Genomic DNA, 17423 nt, shown 5'->3' on the forward strand with positions numbered 1-17423 from the left:
TAATCAGCACTGAGCTTCCCATTCACCAGCCAACTTCCATCCCAAGGAGTAGAACTTCTACTGACCACAGGAGGAGAGCAAAAGACCCTTTGTCCAAGGAAGATGTTCTCATTCCCTCAGACACACCCCACCCCACCAAATGTCATCAGAGTAAAGATGAAGTCCCCTACTTTTCTCAGTCTTTTCTTTCTGGGAATTGGCCCTGATCTTCTTAGATGATCCCACACCAAGGGTGTGCCCTTCCTCCTGCTTTTATCTGCCTGGTAATAGTGCTAATTGGAGGGACTCCAGCTCCTTCTGCAGCCTTGTTTTGTCAGGCATAGAAGTCCTCTCTAATTTTCTGGATGTGGGTACCATTCCCGCTGGCACCCTTCCTTTGGAGTTCAGTTGTCACTCAGGCCTCATGAAAGGCGCCTTACAATTCATTCATTCACTGTACCTCATTGTCCCTGTCTATTCATTGACATTCACTGGGATTATTCCTCCTGCTGCCACATGCACAGAGACGCGTGCACATGTGTTCAGACCCCACATCCCATTAACAGTGAGGACACTTGAAATAAAGAGCAGCACTGCCTGCATGTGGGACTGCCCTCCCTCTCTAATAGCTGGGGAGTCTACCGCACTAATGTTATTTCAAGAAATATCAGAACTGGCGACCTCTGCAGAGAAGGCAGGGAGGGAGGGGTAAGGGTGTCCCTGGCAGCATCTTTCACTGAAACACCATCAGCTATATCACTCCAAGATATTGCTCCCTAGCCCTTCCCCTTCCCCCTTTCTGCCCAGAACCAGCTAGTTCTTGAGATCCAGTTTCTGCTTTCCTCTTAGCCATTAGCCTTTTATTCAAGTATCTTCCACCAGGCTTATGTGCTATGTCCTCTTTGAATCGAATTCTACTCCTACCAACTAGGTCTGCTCCTATGATCTTTAGCTCATGCTTTGCTTATATATTCTCTCTAATCACTGCTTAGGGGCCAGGTGGTGGCAACAGCATAGAGAACAATTACTCTACCTCAGCAACTTGGCAAAAATGGTTTCTTTTCCCCATTTTTAAAGCTAATGGTTAATAAGATGGTCGTTAGGACTATGATGAAAGTCATGAGAGGAAGCAGAGCAAGAGTAAGATCATGAAGTAAGAGATACAAGAGAAGAGAGTCAGGGGAATGGTGGTGCTTTGTTATGATCTGTTGTCTACCCATCACAATACAGTACCTCTCCAGCCTGGCCCCGGAGCAGGCTCATTTCTCCCTGGTATAGGATCCCAGTTCTCCACATAGTACTGAAACCCCACTACCAGGCCTTCTAGGACCTATTCTAGCCCTGCTCTTCCATGAAGGAGACATTCCCTGATCCTCACCAGGGCCCACAGTCCTTCTGATTCCCATGAGCTTCTTGGTAGTACACTGGCATTCAAAAGGCCTCTGCATGTGCAAATACCATACCTGCTCTGAGATCCCAGATTTCTGGAGGGAAGAGGCAGTGGCTCATACTTCTATAACGCACTTCTCCCTGAGCTCACTGGGCTGCTGGTCAGGCAAATGCAAATTGACTGCTTAGTCAGAGACAACGACATTTGTTCTTTCCCAGGACAGATAGGACCTGGTGGTCAGTTGCTCTGGAAAGGGAGCATTTTGTAACTAAAAGAACAGATAGATATGGACTGCAGCAGAGTTCTGCCACTGATTACCTTTAAGAGCCTTGGGGAAGCTACTTCACTACTTTGACACCAGATTTTCATTAAGCATTTGTAAGTTGCAGTTGGGCTTCTCAGCCTTGGTGTTATTGACAGATTGGACTAGATAATTCTTTATTATAAGAGGATATATATATATATATATATATATATATATATATAATCTCCTCCCTCTACATATATGCCTATATATGTGTGTATGTATGTATTTATATATATATATATATATCCCAGATGCCTATTATACCCACCATCTGCCCTACTTCCCCCGCCCAGTTGTGAAAATTAAAAATGCCATAGACATTGCTGAATGTTTCCTGGGAGGTAAACCAGTTGTAAACCACTGAAGAACACCTTGGGATTATTCTAAAGATTAGATAATGTGATAGCATATGTAAAGCATCTGACAGCATCTAGCATATAATAAGGACTCAATAAATGTTAGTACCATCAGATATTTTAGGTCAAATTTGGCAGTTTCCCTTCCATCTTCACCCACCACAGAGTGTCCCTGGGGCCTCAAAAGTTGGGTGGAGTGGGGATGCCTCTAGAAAGGAAGCTCGATAGAAGGTGTCTAAGCCTAGTGATCTCTCCAGCATGTTCAATGGCCTCAGAGGAGACATTTCTTGGATATTCAGGTATGTCTCAGAAGTGTCTCTGGGCAAAGGGATGGTGTAGCTGGAGGCCCAGAGAGACATGCATTCAGCAGTTTCGACAGAGAGCCTTTTGTAAGCAGGCCACCCATTTGTGCTTCAGTTTCTCCTCCCCACCTGATTGTTTCGGGGCAGATATATGGCTCATGCCAGAGGAAAACTATGTCTCATGTAGAGAAGCAGCTTGTACCAGTGAGGAGAGGATGTGGAAGATACTACTGAGACACTAGCTGGGTTGGGGTGCAGGAAGGAAGGACTCAGAGGAAGCTGGCTGTAGAGGACAGCTGTAGACCCTAGAGGACAGCCTTCCTGCCCTCCTTGCCCTCACTGTATCTGGTCTTTGCAGCTGCCACATTCTGCCTGCCCAGCTCCAGGCTTCTCTACTGGGGTGGGAAGACAGAGGAAGGAGAGAAGTCTCTAGAGGTGGTACTTCATTCAGGCCTAGGATATATGGAAATCTTCCAAGTCCACAATTGGCTTCTGTGAGAGGCAAAACTGACCCCATATAAGGAATTTCAGAGTTGTCCAAGCTATAGACACCCCAACTCTTTTTTTTTTTTTTTTTTTTTTTTTTTTTTAAGATGGAGTAGAAAGGACAATATACTAGGGCCTTGAATTGTTCCTCTGGGCCACTGACTGGTTGTGTGGTCTTGAGTGAGTCATTCTCTCTGGAGCTCCTTTGATCATCAGCTTTTGGGCAGCACTGCAACTGCTCTTTCCAATGCAGACACTTTGAGAAGCTCCGGTGAGATCAGCATCTAAACATGTTTTGGAAAGAGAAATAATTCTTGTGCACACCCACCAGCAAGTTCAGCCTCACACTGAGGAAGAACAGACTGCACAAGAGCCATGTGAAAGGGAGTCATTGGCTGAAAGGATGGAGCTCCCAATATGAAGATAGACCAAGGTGGGCCATCTCTGGGGGGCTGGAGTAGAGCTGTCCCCTGAAGGTTACCAAGGTCACTGTGTAACAGGAGCTGGCAGAGGAGTGTCTAGCGGAACAGGTGAGGGAAAAAGAGTTCATTGTTTTGATTTGGTTTTGGTTTTAATCATGAGATTAGCCAAGAGAGGGTAAACACAAGCCATGTTTCACTCTTTTAAGTGGAGAGTATGTGTTGCTCAAGGGGAGCTGTGACCTGATCCAGTGGGCACCTGACCCACTGTGGTTCCTTCCTCTGTATTTGCTCTCCCTTCTCTCCCTGAGGGCCTACATCATCTCATGCCTAACGTGGTGACAACCTTCAAGATGGCCTGCCTCCTATTCCCACTAACCCATTCTGCACAAAGGTCTTATAAACACAGATTTCAACACTTGCCTCACTTATCTTCCTGATAACCTTTTCCTGCTCCCATGGCCTAGCTCATTAGGACCAAGGCTACCATCTGATAGCGTTAGAAAACCTCCTCACTAAGTAATAAAGTCAAAAGTCATGTGCTTGAAACTTATTTTACCAGTACTTTCTCAGGGAGAGAACATGGCCAAGCCCCTTAACTCTCTAAGCCCCTTTCCTTATCCCTGAAAATGGCATAAGGACCTCACAAGTGGTGATTTCATAGGTGAGCAGTGAAAATCAAGGACACAGTAGATGTGGAAGGGCTTTACAAACTATGAAGTGCAGCACCAACATTAGAATCCATTCAGCTCTCTTGAATATCTCTCAAAGTTTATTCTAGATGGTTTTCTTGTTTTCCTATTGTTTCTCTCTGTAGGGATTTTTCCTCCTGTAATTAACAGGCAAATCATTCCCTCCAGAGCTCAATGACCTTCCTAGTCTGATGTTTTCCTCACTATCCACACCTTCTTACTGAGTCTCTGACCTGCTTCAGTTCTTCAGCACACAGATCAGAGTTAGTGAGCTCCCACCAACAGGTATGCTTAGGTTTTACCCAGTATCTCAATTAATCCTTGCGATAAATTTAGCAAAGTTTCTGGATACAATGTCAGTATACAAAGCCAACTGTACTTCTATATACTATCAACAAATAAACAGAAAAAATTTTAAAAACATACCATTTAAAAATGTACATTTTAGGGGCGCCTGGGTGGCTCAGTGGGTTAAGCCACTGCCTTCGGCTCGGGTCATGATCTCAGGGTCCTGGGATCGAGCCCCACATCGGGCTCTCTGCTCAGCCGGGAGCCTGCTTTCCCCTCTCTCTCTGCCTGCCTCTCTGCCTGCCTCTCTGCCTACTTGTGATCTCTCTCTCTGTCACATAAAAAATAAAATAAAATAAAATAAATAAAAAAAAATAAAAATGTACATTTTAAAAATAACTGAAGTTATACGTGGCCTCTACATTGAAAACTGGAAAGTATTATTTAAATCGTTATTTAAATTATTTTATTAAATTATATAATTATATATTACATTAAATTATCATTTAAGGGGCACCTGAGTTGTTCAGATGATTAAGCGTCTGCCTTCGGCTTAGGTCATGATCCCAGGGTCCTGGGATGGAGCCCCACATTGGGCTCCCTGTTCAGCAGGGAGCCTGCTTTCCCCTCTGCCTCTGCCTCTCTCCCCTGCTCATGCACTCTCTCTCTCAAATGAATAAATAAAATCTTTAAAAAAATAAAATAAAATAATCATTTAAATTATTTAAAGTAAACTATTGTTGTGATAAAGAAAATCTAAACAAATGCAGACATATGTCAGGTTCATCGATTAGAAGACTCAATATTCTAAAGAACTAAATTGTCCCCAAATCAATCTATAGAGTCAATATACTACCCAAATCCCAGCAGCTTATATATTGAAATGCAAAGGTCCAAGAATAAACAAAACCATTCTGAAAAAAATATATATAACATATACTGGAAGGTATATGTTACCAGATTTCAAGACATATGAAGTGGCAATAATTAAGACAATGTGGTATTGGCATAAAAGTAGATGGACTGACCAATGGGATAGAGTCCTGAAAGAGTCCCACATGGACATAGTCAGTTGATTTGTGACAAAGGGGACAGTACAGAGCCATTGGAAAATAAAAGTTGTTTTTATTAATTGCTGCTAGGTCCACTGGTATTCATTTATAAAAAAGTTATCTTGACTCCTACTTCACACCACATACAAATAATTTCTGATGAACTGCAGATGTAAATGCAAAAGGTAAGATGCTAAAGTTTCTATCTAGAAGAAAACAAAGGAGAACAACTTCTTGGCCTTTGACTAGGCAGAAGTTTCTTAACCAAGACATAAAAAATATTAATCATAAAGGAAAAATACTGATCGGTTAAGAATTTCTCTTCATCAAAGCTCTCCATTGAGAGAGAAAAGACAAGCCAAAGAGTGGAAGAAGATATTTCTAATATACATATCTGACAAAGGATCTCAACAAAAAAGAACTTTCGTCAATCTCATTAGAGATAATATAAAGATAGAAACCAAATTAAAAATGAATGAAAGATTTTAATTAGTCACTTCATAAAATAAAATATGCAAATGGCCAGGGACACCTGGGTGGCTCAGTGGTTAAAGCCTCTGCCTTCGGCTCAGGTCATGATCTCAGGGTCCTGGGATCGAGCCCCGCATCGGGCTCTCTGCTCACCAGGGAGCCTGCTTCCTCCTCTCTCTGACTGCCTCTCTGCCTACTTGTGATCTCTGTCAAATAAATACATAAAATCTTTTTTAAAAATATGCAAATGGCCAAAATGTATAAACAGGTATTCACAATGATGGGTCATCAGGAAAGTACATATTAAAACTATTAGTTAAATACAACCACAACAATGACAAAATGAAAAAGCCTGAAACCCAAGTGCTGGTGTAGATGTGAGGCATCCTCTGAGCAGATATGCTCAGCAACACTAGGAAAATGGTGGTATCAGCTCAAGATGGACATATATCTGCTTTACGACCCAGCAGTTCACTGCTAGGTGAGTATGTAGAAATGTTCCCACATGTTTACTAAAAGGCCTAGCAACATTATGTGTAAGGGTCCCAAAGTGGAAATATGCAGAAATCCAAGTCCTATCCACAGTAAAATAAATGAGCCATGGTGTATTCAAACCATAGAACATTATGGGGCAATGAGATCCATGGAGCTACCGTTACACATGACAACACAGCCCAGTGTCTCACAAAAGGGTGCATGCTATATGGCCTTATTAAGAAAATGTTGATAAAGAGGACAAAGTTATGGTATCAGGATGAGGGACAGAATTACAGAGGTAAGGGGAACAAGAGGGATTTGGGGGATACTTTTAAAGTTTTATGTTTCGCTTTGGGTTTTATTTATATAAAAATTTTTTGAAAATTCATCAGTTTGTTCATCTATGCTTTGTGCACTTAAGATTTTCACTTAAAAAATTCTCACAATGACCCAGGCAGAAAGTGATTATTTCTCCCAATTTGCCAATGACTAAGGAGGCTCAGGGGGAACAAAGAACAGGTCCAATGTCAGATGGGGATGAGCGGCAGAGAGCTATGCAAACCCACCATGTGTACCTTCCTTAACACATCTCCTGAATTTACATCTAGTTCCTCACTGGGTCTTTGCACCTTCAGAAGCAGAGACACTGAACCCGACCTGCCTTGTACTCCCCTGCTGCCTGCACTCAGCTGGATATGGCAACCCAACAAATGTGCAGTGCTACGGACTGAAAGTTTTTGCCCCACTAAATCATATGTTGACCGCCAACCCTAGTGTGATGGTATTTGGAGGTGGGCCTTTGGGAGGCAATTGAGTTTAGATGAGGTCATAAGTGTAGGACCCCCATAATGGGATTAGTGTCCTTATAAGAACAGTAAGAGACCAGAAACCTCTTTCTCTACCACATGAAGACACAGCAAGAAGGCAAGCCAGGAAGTGGCCTATCACCAGACACCAAATCTTCTAGCACCTTGATCTTAGGCTTCCCACCCCAAGAACAGTGAGAAATGAATGTTTATTATTCAAACTACATGGTCTCTGATATTTTGTTATAGTAGTTCAAGTTAAGACATTCAGTAGAAAGAAGACCAAAAGATAAATCTACAAACTTGTCCATCTACCCTTTTCCTTTCCCTCCCTACCTTCTACTCTCTTTTCCTTCCTGGCTCTAGAGAGTATTCCTGAGCTTGCCTGGTTCTTGACTCTGTCTTCTATGACTCTGCCCTCTATTTGGCAGAGTGGTGCCAATTTTCGGTTGGAGATGGCAGAGTGGTATCAGCAAAGTGGCTTCAGCAGTGCTCCCAGAATGTGGTGCAGAGGTGGAGTGGGAGAACTGCTCTGGTGCCCTCATATCCCTCAGGCCACCTGTGCTGGGCCACCATCCAGAAGGGTGGGGAAAGATGAGGTGGGAACCAGACTGGTGTGGCTCAGCTCCCACCTCTCTCTGTCCCCAGGGGGACAGACTCCTCCGCTTCCATTTCAGGCTTGAAGCTTTTTTCTCCTCCTGCAGAGAGGAGGGAATGAAACTGTCCCTGTTGGCAGATCCTTGAGCAGAGCTCCCTCCCCCACACAGCTGGGGGATTCTTCAGTCTCCACCTCAAGAATCAGGACTTGGATGCTGTCAGAAGCCTCCTTTGAAAGGCTGAGGGCCAGCCTCCCATGGCTCAAGAAGGGGGTCACCTCTGCGTGGGAAAGGTTGTTGGGAGACAGTTTACCAGTTTACCTTCCTACTGCCTCTAGCCAGAGGTAGATGTCCAAGCTGAGCTAGCAGAGTCCAGTCCCCTTGGATGGTAACCTGAGGGACAGAGTTCCTCTTAGGCTCCCATCTGCTGAGTGTCTCCTTAGGTTTGGATGAAGGACTATACATATATGATCTGGAGCAAGCTGTACCCCAACACTGAGGGAGGACACTATTACTATTGTCATAAAACAGATGCAGAAAATGAGGTCTCAGGTTTCATATCTAACAAGGGTCAATGCCTGGGTTTGAACCTGGGCTGCAGTCAACAGTGTTCTAGCCATACACACCATCTGTTTACCTCTAGTGGCATCAGGTGCTCTGTAGACCTCAGCACCTGCCAATGATCCTGCTGCCCCTTGCCCAACCCTCTCTCCACAGGCTTGCTCCTCCAGACCTTACCCTAACCCTGACCTGTTACCCTCCATCATCTCCCCCTGCACTCTGGCTTCAGTCCCTAATCCTTTTCAGTCCTTTATGCTCCTAGTCTTGGGCCACCACTGCAGCCTCTCCAAGCCTCCATCCCTGTCTGTAAATTGGAGCTAACAGTAGTACCTACCTCATGAGTTTCTGGTATGTATTAAGTGAAGTTTTATTTGTAAAGGAGCTGGGATAAAATTAAGAGCTTAGTAAATAGGAGATAGATTTTATCTTTGTTTTTGTTTTTTAACATATGGAACTTTTGGACTCAAAGCATTTCTGGGCTCTAATCCTAATATATTTTTCTCCGACTTCACTGGTCTCTGGGTTCTACTTTTCTTTCATTAGCCAAAGAACCAGGGACATTTCCATGTGGGGCCTTTAAAGATTAGATTTTTTAAAAATATGAGTAATCATCTATCCACTTTTTGTAGGAATTGCTCTTAAAGTGTTTAGAAATCACTAATGTAACAAATAAATAGCAAACTCCCTGAGGATGCTGAGTATCCTTGGGGCCTAGCACAGAGCCATGCCCAGCAGAACTCAGTACATTCAAAGGAGTAGATAGCCAGCAGCACAAGTATGAACAGTGGGGAGCAGTCCCAGCCTCTTGAGCTAGCAGCCCCCATCCTTTAGAGGGCTATGGGATGGGGGACATCTCCTCAGTCCCCTGCTCTGAGTCATAGCCAGCTATTAGCAGGCCAGCCCCAGGGTGTAAATGAGATCAGACACCTCTGTCTTCCCCAGAGGCATTTCTGTAGGTCTCAGGCCCTAAGGTCTTCTTGGGCGAGGCATGTTAGGGCCAAGGCATGTGATGTTTGCCTGCTCCAGTCTCTTGCTGCTACTGTTCAGCCCACATTTTCTGCCACCACCTCCTTGAGGAAAATTAAACAGGAGCACCTGTGGGAAGTCCTACTCACCTGCATCCATGGAGGGGTAGGGGGGAGTGGAGGACAGAGAGGGGGAATCCAAAGGGTCATATCAACTCAGTGGCTTGGAGCAGGGGGAGTAAATGTGAAGCAGTACAGGGGCTGGTTTGCACGAAGCAATGCCTCGTCTTGCACTGGATCTGGTACATACTGAATACCCTGTGGTCTTCTGGAAAGAGAAAGCTTCACAGTCATTCTTAGAAACCAGACTCTACCTTCTACTGGCACACCCTTATGATTCAATGTGAAAATATATTTTTCTGCAAAGACTGAGACCCTAAAAAGACTGGTCCATGGGAAAAGTGGCTGATCCCTGAGGTCCTCCCACCACTGTACCCCTGCAGATGCATCCTGGCTGCCTTGGAAGGGCTGTTCAACCAGCACAGGTCTGGGCAAGGCATGGAGAGAGTGCTGCAATTAGACCAGATCCCCAAAACCCTACCTGCCTCCCTGTCCCCACTCCCGAGCTGCTCCAGGGCCTGCCCCGGCAGTGGAGTGGGGTTCTCAGTGGCTGACAGAAAATCTGTGAGGAGGGAAGGAAGAAGAGAAGAGCTCTTGGTTTGTCTTCATTCCTTCATCTTATTTTCCTGTCCTGGGACACACCTGTCTAGTGCCCTGCAGATGGAGGCATCTTAATCAGGGACCTCATAGCACCATAATTTTTAACCCTTGGCAGTCGTCCCTGAAACCACTTTATGCTGATGAAAGTAAGGCCTAATTCCAGGCTGCCTTGTGTTTCTCTAACAGGTTCCACATCTCTCATCAGCCTCTGAATCCATGAAGGGTAGTCAAGTGGGAGTTTATAGCCTCTGTCCCAGGGACGGTACGGAGGGCAGTTCTTTGAACTGTCTCTTTCTGCCGGCTGGAGATTCCCACCACTGCCTGATGGAGGAGGGCAGAGGCTGCTGGAGGGAGGTCCCATGGCTGCCCTTGTTCCTGGACAGCTCTTTAAGATCTCTTCAAGCTGTTCTGGCCCTAGAATCAGACAGCCCCAAAACTAAGCTAACATCACCTCTCCCAGATGTTGTTAAAAGCCATGAGAGCCTCTTGTTGTTGGAGGCACTGTCTTCACCCCAGCAGATACAAACCTGCTAGAATGGAGAAACGGCTGAACTCTGAAGATGCAGGTTCTAATGTCAGATCAGAGACCTAACAGATGTGTGCTGTGTGCCATGGTAGAAATCACCTCAACTCTCTAGGCCATGCCATTAAAGTGGCCTCCGTTAAAAAAAAAAAAAAAAAAAAAAGATGGGGGGAGAAGAAAAACAAACATACACAAACAAAAAAACAACAGCACAGAGAGAGATGCAAAGGCAGGTGGAAAGTGCATTAAATGCCAGACTGCTCATTTCCCATGGGAGGATTCGTGTATGTGTCCCTGGTACAGAATGTGTGTCAAGACAGGAGCAGCTTCTCCTTGGTCCATGCAGGCTGCCTGGCCCCATCTTGATTAATGCCATTTAGGCAGAATAATGTTTGTCTAATTTCCCAAGGCAGAAGTAGACTCTTCAGCCTTCTTCATTCTCCTATGTGAGACTCAGCCAGGCCTGGGCCTTCTTACATCTGTACATGTCTCATAAACTAAATGCAGAGAGAAGTTTCATTTTATTTGTTTTGCTTTCTCCCCTTTTCCTGACCTTATGTGCTACATAATCCAGAAAATGATCCAGATGGGAAAGGCATTGGCTTTGAAGCAAGAGGCAAGAGAGGAAAAAAAGAAAGAGGCACAATATAAACCCCCTTGTATCCAACATTCACTTTAGAGAGAAATCTTCCTCCCCTAACTCCATTCCACACATGTTCCAGATGGGGTTGTGGGGTCTTCCTGAGGGTCGAGGGAAAACCCAGCGGATCTGCAGGGTCTCTGAGACCTTCCCTCTCCTACCTCCTGTCCTCCATACATTTGGTGTAAGCCAATGTGAGCGAGAAACCTCCTTTCAATACCGAGAACCCGCCTTAGGACATTCAATGATGCCACACTCATCTGCTCTACACAATTTCATCAGTCAATTTTACTTTAGTCAAACTGATAAGGTAGATGGAGATTCAGAGTGGCAAAGTCAGAAGTGTTCCGCTCCCATTTTGTTTTTAGTTACAACTGTCTCCCTCTGCCAGAGTAAGCAGATAAGAGAGTAGTTGTCAGGCACCACTGCCTGATCCTAAAGTTTCCCCTCTCTGGTGTACATGTCCTACACCAAGGGCTCATGACCTTTCTGCACAGACATCTTCGTCTCATATCTGCTTTCCTTCTCCTGAAGCTGATGGGAAAGGGAGGAAACATGAAAATAGAGCTCCTGTTACATTTCACATGCCTTTACTTATATTGGATCATGTAATTTTCATAAAAATTCTCCCCAGGACACAACACATTTTATAGATGAGAAAACCGAGGCTCAGAGAGGCTAAGTGACTTGCCTGATGCCATACAGTTAGTTATTAGGTAGCAAAGCCAAAAATCATGTTCTTTTTGTTCTCCACTCCCAAACTTGCCTGGAAGGGTTGGCAAGCATGACAAAGGACAAGCCTCACCTTTAGGACTTACCCGCTTTCTCTACCAGGGCTGTAGGTTGCTGTCCAGGTGAGGATGAACTTCTCTGGGAGACTAAGGGAGCATGGCATGAGCTGAAATGTTTCCTGAGGAAAGCCTTTTCTCCAGGGGTCAGTTACCTCACTGGAGATGTCAGAAGACATTGCCATGGTCTTGCCCTTGGCTAGTTCAACTTTTAGCAAACACAAGGGAAGCTCCTGGGTAGGTAAAGGAAGAGAGAGAGTGATGTTCTAAGATCTTCATTGATCCTGTGAGCAGGAGGACCCCCCGTACCCTGTTCTTCTGAGATCAAAGGAGGTCCTACTTGACCGGACCTGCCCCTCCTGGCACTGGGAGGCACACCTGCCTTGTGGCTGGGACTCTTTCCCAATGTGGCATCAACTGTCTGGGTGCTTAGCATAGCTCACTGGCACCCACAACCTTCCCATTTTGTTCAGGTTTGGTTTAAATTGAGTACATATGAGGCAGAGACAGCAAACTTGATTTTCATTTTGGAAAGGTGACAACTGGTCACAACTGTGACTGGCATAGTAAACCTTCACTATAACATTAGATGGGAGCTTCTCAGAACTCTTAGAACAAAGGAAAAGGAGGATGAAAGGAAGGAAATCAAACATCTGGAGACCCCAGAGATACAAGGACAGAAAAATGGAGGCCATGAGTATTAATTGTCACCAAAATAAAGGGACTCCTTTGGCTTGAGGGGGGAAGTCCTCTAAGACTGAGAACACCCCATTATTGACAAGTTCTCATATGTCCTCTGAGGCAAACCTAACACTAAAGATTTGAGGATCTGATGAATTCTACTGGCCCTTCTATCTTTGTCCACAAATAGCAGTGGGTTAGTGTAAAGAGTCTAAAGGGGGAGCACCAGTCCTGGTTCTGCCACTAACGAGCTGTGGGGCCCTGAGCAAGTTCCTCCCCAGTCTGGGCCTCCACCTGGGTCTTCACCTGTTGAAAAACAAAACAAAACAAAACCAAAACAACAACAACAACAAAAAAAAAAAAACAAGAAACAAGAAACAAGAAAAAGGCCCCCCTGTGATTCCACATCCAAAGTGGTGCAAAGCAACGTGTTACCCATGTATCCCATGATAAATAATTTTCTAGACATACGGACACCTGGACGTTTGATATTAGACTAGGAGCTTTCCTCTCCTTGAAGCTATGGCACCCTATGTTTCCAGGCTATGTCAGAGCTCTGGGAACACGTGCTATCAACCAGGAGATAGGAAGGAGGATAGAAAGTCATTCTAATAATAATCTTTTATTTCTAGAAAGAATCCTCTCCACCCTCAAATCTATTCTTTTCTCCATTGCTAGATTAATGTCCTAAAACCAAGGTCTACTATAAACCCCTCCCCTACCTATCACATCAGTCACTTCCCATTGCCTACCAAATAACAAGCAAACTCCCAAGGCATGTACAAGGCCCTTCTCAATCTGATTCAACTTGCTTTTGTTCCTACCACTTATTGTCCCCTATCTTTGCCACCTACCCCATTCCATTTCTTAAAATCACACCCAGACCACAGGGTGCTTCCCAAGTTCTATGTCTTCCATGAAGACTTTTTAGACCGATTCATCTCTGTAGAGTGATATTTTTCAATGCATCTGTTGTCTCCCCCAGTACCAAGCCTGTCTGGAACAGTGTGTCTATTTTTTTGCTCCTCTTAGGATCTGGTAGAGTGCTTGATATGAACCTAGCATTCTCTGGCTTTAAAAGAATGTAACTAAAATAGAAAGAAATGGGCTCCTGGGGTCCAGAGCAGGAGTTCTTGGAGGTGAGTAAAGACAACAACTTGGAGAGGAAGGGTTTGGTGGGGGGATTGGGAATAGGGCATAGAATAGAACTTGTGTCCTTTCAAGTCTGAGATTTTGTGTTTCTATAGCGTACTGGACATTTCATCACCACAGTCTTCTTAGTTTCCTGATAAATCTTGGAACCTTGGGCTTGGAGATCCTATCAGTTGCTCTAGCATAGAAGTAGCTCCAGTCAAAAGAAGTTTTTAAATCCTGAGGAAGTTGAAAGCTTGGTGCTCCTGGTAGATGAAGAAATGTCTCAGGAAAGACCAAGCATCTTGCCCATACCTACTCCCTGCTAGAGCAGTGCCTTTGAGCAGAGCAGCTGCAGGTCCATGGAGGGGAGAAGTGTAGGCAGCTGTGAGCAGGCAGCTCCCTTCAGTGGAGCACTTCCTTTTCAGTGTAGGTGGAGGCTGGGGCTTTGCCTGGTGGCTCTCACTTTCCCCACCTGCCTGCAGTTCAGTTTGCCTGCTGGTGCCACTCAGGCGCTGGGGCTGGGGAAGGCTGTCTCTTCAAGATGTGAGCACATTCTAATCCTTCCCAGCTCCTTCGTGTGTGCACTGTTGAGATGCCCTTCACTGGGAAGGAGAAGAAGAAAGCTAAAGCTGGAATGTCTGAAGGTTTCAATAAATAAGGGAGGTGCTCTGAGTGGTTAAAGTATCCTTCTGAAACAATGCTGTCCCTGACTTTGCTGCTGAGGTGGCCAGGATGGACCCAGCACAGGCATCCCCCAGACACACTGGTCAGACTGCATCTTAGAAATTGGCAGAAGGTCAAGACCAATCTCAGGACTCATTCCCCTAGACTTCTATCCCTTGACGTACTCTGTGAATCTCCCATTGTCCCTGCCTCCCTAGTTGTGTGGTAGCTTCTATGCTCAGGGTTTTCTTATTAACTTCCTTGAGGAGAGGGTGAGAGGGAAGGAACCTGGGTTGGGGGATCCATCAGGTTCCAGGCCAGCTTGTGTTGGTGCTGTGTTCCCTTTCCAACCCCCTCCTTGGGAGACCAAACAAATGTTATCAGTGACTCAGAGAACCTCCTGTCAAGGTCACTCTGTTCTGCCTGATGCTGTCTCTGCTGTCTGACATGAGAACCAACTCTGTTCTCCACCTCCTACCAGCCCCAGTGCAATCACGGGTGCTGATGAGCTGACAAAGAGTGCCCCATCTGTTGGCTGGAGATCACGTGGAGCCTCTGCACCAGGACAGAAAGTCTCTAAGTTTCTACTTCCCTCGCTGGTCTGTTCCTATGTGGTATAACCCTTTCCCTCCCTGAAGCTTCCCACTGAGATAGTAGACCCAGCCTTGAAAGTTCCCCTGTTATTCTTTCTCCTCTTGCCTGCCTGGGTTCCCAAACTCTGTGGTCCTTGGACAGCACAGGGAGATCTGAATGGGCTGAGATGGAAGGGTCACCAAAGGCCTCATCACCATTACCCTGAGCCATTTGGGGCTGAGCCCTGACTGTGTCCAGAGCCTGGTGCTATACACCTGAGACATGACACATTTTCCTTTCAAGGGATTTAAAATCTAGGTACGGAGGAAGTATAGAGAAGCTAAATAATTATACATGGGAACAGATGCTCAATGGGTGTGATAGTACATGTTGCAAAATTTAAGGAACAGGGAGCTGGTGGGGGGAGGGGGTCTTTCTCTCCCCACAGCTGATGTCCTTTCTTCCTTCCAGACCAGGCAGGTGCAGCCCCTCAATAGTGAGTGTACCTCTCTCACCCTAGAATCCTGTGTTTCATCCTATTAGCCAGAACACACTCACCTATTGCTCACCACCCAACACTCCAGCGTTATTGGAGTTACCGGGGAAAGGTGCTGGAAAACCCAAGCTTTGTTTCCCTGCCTCCTTAGCTTTCTCTTACCTCCTTCCCTTGCATGCCTATACTCAATTCTCTTTTCAGCAGGAATATAATGTTCAGCTGCTTTACACCCACTCTCTGAATGCTGCCAGCGAATAATGACTAAGGTAGTGGGTGGAAGTACAGCAAGTTGAGACCAATTTAGCAGTCCAGGGTGCCAGGAGGAGGGTGATTTAGCAGCAAATGGCTTTGCAATAGCAAGGAGAATGAAGATGCCCCCAAAGCCAACAGGCCAGTGAGCCAAGTGCACAGCCCTGCCCTGGCGCCTCAGGCAGGGATTGCCTCAGCCACCTGGCAGTCTGTGCTTTACAGTTGGATTCATGCGCAGGGCAGGGTTCACCCTTAAACACCAATTGATTTTCAAAGCAATGCCCACCCTCACCCTGATCTCAGCTCCACTTTGACACTTTTGAAGGGTCTGTGTCCTCGAGTACTCTTCAGCGTAAGAGTCTCACCTAGAATTATCCCTCTTTGTCTGGTGAATACTGTGGCCTGGGGAGCTTCTGAAGTTCTGAAGAAAGATGGCAATTCGAAAGACTGCTCTGGGCTTGGCAGAAACTGAGGTTCTGTGGCATCAAGGAAGGATTAGCCCAAGCACACTTTATATCATGCCACAGAGAGGCCAATGCAAGTAGACACAGGTGTGGCTCTTCCAGGTCCTGCTATCTTGGGATATCTGAGGATTCATGTTATGGGATGTGACTGTGAGTGTGAATACAAGAGGAGAGCATGTCTCAGTAGAAGAGATGAATGAATGAATTTGGTGTGTGTGTGCATGTGTGTGTGTGTGTGTGTCTGCTGACAGTCATCCTGAAGGCAGTTATCTTCTCCCACAGTGCATGGAAGCATATCTATGGGTGATCCGGATAGGGCAACTTTTTATTGTCTTTGTTCCAGATACTAGACAAAACCCATATCATATCTGCTTAGACACCAATTTGGCCTAACACTTAGGAAGAAAAATCACCAGTCTACTGGATTGACTAGAACAATTAATTTTAGCTTTTAGCTAACAAACACACACACTCACATTCTGCTTGCTAATTAATGAGGACTGACAATTGGGTGATTATAGCTCGGAACTGGGAGTCAGGACAGCTGGGTTTGAAATGTAGCACTCCACTTAAAATCCTGGGTGAACACCTTCACCCTGGATAAGCTCATTCAGTTTTCTCGTATGCCAAATTGTGGAATATATCTTCTCACGGGATTGACGATACTTAACAACAACAACACTAATAATAATAATAATAATAATAATAATAATAATGTCCCCTTTTAAACTGTGAAGTCCTGAACAAATAAAAAGGACTATTAAGATTATTATTACCAGAAGCCTAAAGATGGTGATAGACTGTCGGGTGGAAGTTGATGTCTGGCAGGAAGCAGGAGAGCGACAGAAGCAGGATGGATATTGCCGATACAGAGGTAGCACTGCCAATCGGCAGCCAGCCCAAAGCCCAATGCAGCCATGCTTGATTTTGACACATCTCCACCCACTTCTCTAAATCTTTGGAGAAGGGGATCTAGAGCCAATATGCACACTCATTTTGCTGGAGGCAGTTGTTAGAGGTGATTTATTTCCCATCCTTCATTTCCCAGCTCTGTCTGATCTGGGTGTCTCGCTGAGCTGCATGGAAGGAGGAAACAGTATCTCACCTGGGTTCCCCTGGGAAGAAAAAGCTCCATCTCCTCAGGTCTCAGCTTGCATCTTGGAACTATGACCTTGCTGCTATATGTCTACTATTTTTAATACCTTCCTGAGGTTCAACTTCAATGTTTAGTTCATGACCACCTCTTCCTTGGTGTCTTTGAGTTCACCTCCCTCGTGCTGAGCAGCTGCTGTGTCCCAAAGTTAGTACAATCCAATTCTCAATGTTCTTGTCAAGATTCGAGTAT

General features: G+C 45.3%; 1 protein-coding gene across 2 annotated transcripts in view; it reads right to left on the minus strand.

The window, feature by feature from the left end:
- Positions 1–17423, minus strand: part of LZTS1 (leucine zipper tumor suppressor 1) — a 51711-nt gene that overhangs the window by 30351 nt on the left and 3937 nt on the right. The window contains exon 2 of one of the 2 annotated variants that reach the window (XM_047717281.1): positions 11849–12051. The exons of the other annotated variant lie outside the window; for it this stretch is intronic. The gene's annotated coding sequence lies outside the window, so the exon portion shown is untranslated. The remainder of the gene's footprint in view (positions 1–11848; positions 12052–17423) is intronic. 2 annotated transcript variants of the gene reach the window in all.

The sequence above is a fragment of the Lutra lutra genome, chromosome 2, assembly GCF_902655055.1.
Source record: "Lutra lutra chromosome 2, mLutLut1.2, whole genome shotgun sequence".
NCBI classification, from domain to species: Eukaryota; Metazoa; Chordata; class Mammalia; order Carnivora; family Mustelidae; genus Lutra; species Lutra lutra.